Below are 5,492 nucleotides of genomic sequence, written 5' to 3' on the forward strand. Positions count from 1 at the left end.
TATATATATATATATATATAAAGAGAGAGAGAGAGAGAGAGAATTATCCTAACCCCTTTTTAGTTAGGTCACCATTAGCACCCTCCAAAAATTGTAATTTAGATAGTTTTCGTAGAGTTGTTTTTTTTAGTGCACTTGTGTCGGAGTTAAGCCCTCACATAAGATTATCATCTGAGCCGGGATCTCCCAACCAACTCCATCATGTCTATTAGGTCAGTCCCATCAACCCAGGTCTGAAAACCGTGTCCAAAATCCAGATCCAGTGGAAACATTGTTCAACCTCTCCAAATAAGGATACACCTTGATTTGGTTCAGATCCAGATCCAGATCCAGATCCAAACCAATCTGTAAACAAAGAAGGTAACTCCAACCTAAGGAAGTCTTCACATGAAGTGAATCCCATTTTCCCTTTTGCGAGACGCAAATTGGCATGTTTGTAATATCCATTCACACATTGCTTCAGTGGGCCACTGTGGGTCCCATAAAAAAAAAAAGCAGGCGCTAGTAAACACCCACCAATGATTCTTGAGGGTAGAGCATTTGCTTTCTATTACTTGGCATTACCTAACTTGGTGGTAGTTTGGTGCTTCTTAAGAATTCATCTGACTGCATGAGCGTCAGTAAAAGCCTTGGTTGAGTTCCAAGAATCAAGTCCACGATGTATAAAGGGAAAACATTACTAGAGCACCGTACCCTTTTGCTGAAGCTCATAGATGCAGCCTTTATTTGGTCAAATTAACCCCCACAGATGCGTTCATCATGGCCCATTTACTTTGAATCTAGTGGTTCTGAAATAAAAACTTGATTTTGCCAACCATGAAATTTTGGCACATTGTGGACTGTTGAATTTTGTAGCCTTCAATTCTGCTTATTCCACTCAATCGGCCTATTTAAAACATGTTTTTAACAAAAAAAAAAAACCATATAGATCATATCTGTAGTGCTTGATCTAAGAAAAAATCAAGAAAATGTGGAGAAACAAGTTGTTTACTAGAGACCAACGGGGGCTCCACTTGTCTGGTAGGAGCAGCTAGTGCACGGGGACGTTGCAGGTTCAAAACCCAATGGTATAGTTGTATAACTGGTAGGGGTCGGACTAACCCCAGCTTGCCTTTCAAAAAAATTTTATTTACTAGAGGGTATGGTACACTCGAGCATAACCAATATTATCCCTTTATTGTTGAACTCTAAATATATATATATATATATATATATATATATATATATATATATATATATATATATATATATATATATATAATTTTATATATCGTGAATTTACATATAGGCACCTAACTTGGGGAAAAATACATTTAACTACCTATAATATGAAAGTTTTTGAAATACTCCTATATTTTCATAAAATACCTCATATAACCAATTATGCTGCTTTTGCTTGCTAAAGTTACTTATTTAGCCTTGTAGTCTACAACCACAAAAGTGACATTTTTACTCATTTCAAAAAAAAGAAATGGTTAAAGTGTCATTTTGAAGAGTCAAGTAGAGTGAAGTGATAGAGAAGGTTACTTAACGCAGTCATACGAGCAATTTGTTGAAAAGATAAGTTGCACATCCCAAAACTTTTAAATCATAAGTAGTCAAATGTAAATTTGTTATAATTAGGTGCCAATATGTAAATTTCTCTTTTTTTTATAAAGCTCTACTGCATTCTTCTTCTTAGGTCAACATAACACAATCCCGAATTCTCGGTCAGGTACCATGTTTGGAGGTGCCAGGGAGGACCATACTGGGGTTAATTTGAGCCCTGTATTTTCCCAAGAAGTGGCATCCCTCGGAACTCAAACCTGTATCTCGATGCAGACACCCCAAGCATTACCATTGCACCACATTGTTGGCCCAAGCATGTGCACATGAGCACGCATGCGCGCCCACACACACACACACATTATATATATATATGTATATGTGTGTGTGTGTGTGTGTGGAGGGGGGGCATGGGAAGGTACCCGATTCGAATCCAAGGCCCTTAATTAGTGTCATACTACCCTGTCCAGGTAACTCGTTTGATGACACCTTTATCATGCTAGTAGGCTGTTACAGGAGCTGCTTTGTATTATAGACATGGAAGGGACCTAGCAATCATTTCTTAAAGAATAATAGGTTCAGCAGCAAAGGAACCGCGGATCTATAGGGACAGATTGCCCCGTAATGTGAATCCCACATGGCCTTGGTCAGTGCAAGCGTATCCGAAAATCATTGGCAAATAAACTTTTGCCGAGGGTGACAACATGGGACCTCAACCATGAATCCATTTACAGTTGGTTCACACAATCTACTCATATTTTCATGCCTGCCACCAATCATTCACTGCTGTGTGTGTGTGTGTGTGTGTGTGTGAGAGAGAGAGAGAGAGAGAGAGATGGCACACCCGTGATACCATTAAAGCTGAATTTATAAATATATAAGAACAAGATACAAAACCAAAAATTGCAGAAACCAATTGAATACAACTTTGATCATCGCTTAGTGAAATCATGTTGACCTTGCACAATCTTGATATATTGAGTTTCCTGTCTTCTTTACTACCCCTTTTCCACCCCACCTTTTACCTTATTCAGTTTTTTACTGTTCTGCATCAAAGATATCTATCCTATTGGACCACACCCCTGCATTAAAATATGTATATATTTCACATAACCCAATATCACAAACTATTTCTGCTTGCTATGTAACCTTTCCTATGAAAATGATGAATTTCTTTGGTCAAAGACTGAAATGACCTAAAAGTAACAACTATTGCATTGATACGTTTTTTTTTTTTTTTTGTTCCTCGAAAGTGGTAATGACAATATGATTGCTGCCAAAACTCAAATCACCCAAAAATTCTCTCCCAAGATCAAGACTAAGCATGACTTACCTTTTCCATAGACAAAGACCTAAATACCCCCAAAATAGAGAAGAATCCATCTAGTGGACTGTATCACTGCTTGATGAAACCGAGTCTCATGCCTGATTCGGGCCAGTGCAGCATATACCACCCGAGTGGAAACGCGGTTTGCAGAGGAACCTCAATGACAAGGTAGAGGACGAGCCCGAGTTACCCAACTCCGATCCGAGTCTCTCATAGCAATCGATTGAGAAGAGTGAGAGGGACAACTGCACCTGGTCTCTGCCCCATGTGCATGCTCCAGCACCAGCGCCCGGGCTGCGTTCTGGGGATGGGAGGCGTTCGAGCAGGGGACGTATGCACATGAGGTAGAGCCGGCGGTACCCTCCCATTGCAACGATGACAGACCGGAGTTGGTTCAACTCGGTATCCGAGACATCAGCAGCGGCCGAGACGTGTCGGTTGCACAGGTGCTCCCAGGTGCTCTCTTGTGTGCATATCTCCCTCCACTGCCTGCACACGCATGCAGCAACGCATAGAGAACTTGCATCCAAGTGCTTCAACACCTCTACTATGATATCATAGTGATTAGCAAGAGCAATTGGGCAGTGTGTTTCCTGCCTACCCTTCTTCTCCATTGCCTCTCTCTCTATATATGTATTGAATGGTTGCAGAAGATGAAGAGATCTGTAAGGAAATTGTGCAGTGGTTCAAACCTACAGAATGATTAAAAGAAGAAGAAGAAGAAGATGAGTGCAAGACAAGACAGAACAGAGATAGCAGAGGAGGAGGGAAAAGGGAGAGGGAAAGACGAGGGATTGAGTGTGTGTGTGTGAGCGCATCGTTTCATGCAAATAGTTTGACTTGGTTGTTTTTTTTAAAGAGTGGCAGAGGAGGCATCCAATGAACAGTGGATGATTCCAAAGAGTATGGTCCAAAGCAGAGAAGTTTTTGTTTTTCATATTGTTATTTCATCGTTTCTCTTTTGTTGATGTGCAGATTTTACCAATGTAGGCTTTCCCTTCTGAGTGGCTCTTTCAAGTGACAGAATCGCCTTATAACGAACAGCTACTGTCCGATCATCAATATATATATATATATATATATATATATATATATATATATATATATATATATATATATATATATATATATATATATATATATATATCGAGTCACTAGAATACGAGAACTAATGTGTAAACTACAATTGTCATGAAATTTTTGTTCTACATGATTGGTTTTATAAGAACCCACTTTTGTATCATCCAATTTTGATGCATACATGAGATTTTTTAAGTTTTTAAAATCAATGGCTCATGATCTTCATAAATATTCAAGCATTCAAAAGTCATTTTTTCATTAAAAATACATGATTCAATGGTTGATTCCTAGCAAATTCACCATGCCAAGCACATCCATATGGTTTGATTTGCATAAAAATCATTGGAAATGCCCATATTTCCAGTTCTCATATTTTAGTTCTCATATTTCGGTTCTCATATTCTAGTGACTATATATCAACTTAACAGACACCATATTTTATTTTTTATTTTTTTGTTAAATATAACCTCATAGATGTGATTGATATACTTTCTTTAATAGGAATTGGTTTTTGGATCGCTGGAATCTGGCATGTGTATAATTTTTTTGGTGATGCAAAAGTTGACCGCTATAAGGGCACGTTTGGAAGCGGGAAAGATATAGGGAAAATGATACAAGTCGGAAAAATAGTACAAATTTTTTGACTTTTTCAAACTATAGAAAATATCTCTGCAAATTTTTTTCTAAAAAGTTTTGTTTTTGATAGGAAAGATTCCTTCACCTTTCTTATCAAAATATTTTTGGGCTAGGGCTTCTCTCATCCTTCTTTCTTTTTTTTGCAGCCAGCCTCCTCTCTCACCCTCTTTCATTTTTATGCAGCCAGGGAGAGACACCCTTCCCTCTCACCCCTTTTTCATTTTTGTGCAGCTACGAAGACACAACCTCTGAATCTCTTTCATTTTTCTGCAGTCAGGGAGATGTTGCAAAAAATAAAAGACATGAAACTCAAATCACACAACAATGGTTTACGTAGTTCGGCTGAAACGCCTACATCCATGGAGAGAAAATACTATCTCATATATATTGCTTAAGATTCATACATGGCAGAACATACTATTTATAAAGAGGAGGATGCAATCCAAAGAAGGAAAAGCCTTTATCGTTAAGATAGACTTCCCTTAACCATCCAATGATCTTGCCTATAACAAACTTGCCAAAAAAGCAGAGATATCAATCCTAACAGATCCACACCCAAACTTAACAGATTCACACAATCCAAAAAATGGGAAAGAGGGAAGAAGATGCGGATCTCCAACATACTCCCCCTCAAGTTGGTGCGCAGATGTTGGTCTGCCCCAACTTGTCACACATTATAAAGTGTTCTTCTCGGTGTAACGCTTTGGTTAAAATATCTGCAAGTTGTTCATGGCTTACAACATGAGTAGTGTATATCTCCTTTTTTTTAATCTTTTCATGAATGAAGTGACAATCAACTTCAATGTGTTTAGTACGTTCATGAAACACTAGGTTGGCTCCTATATAAATGGCTACCATGTTGTCGCATCTCAGTTTCATTGGTGATTCAAACTTGAATCCCATG

The 5,492-nt window shown here is 38.3% G+C and overlaps 1 pseudogene; it reads right to left on the bottom strand.

The window, feature by feature from the left end:
- Positions 1-2,964: 2,964 nt before the first annotated feature.
- Positions 2,965-3,486, bottom strand: LOC149838380 (F-box protein SNE pseudogene; annotated as a pseudogene).
- Positions 3,487-5,492: the final 2,006 nt, after the last annotated feature.

The sequence above is a fragment of the Nuphar pumila genome, chromosome 5 (genome assembly GCF_984573655.1).
Source record: "Nuphar pumila chromosome 5, dmNupPumi1.hap1.1, whole genome shotgun sequence".
In the NCBI taxonomy this organism is placed as follows: domain Eukaryota; kingdom Viridiplantae; phylum Streptophyta; class Magnoliopsida; order Nymphaeales; family Nymphaeaceae; genus Nuphar; species Nuphar pumila.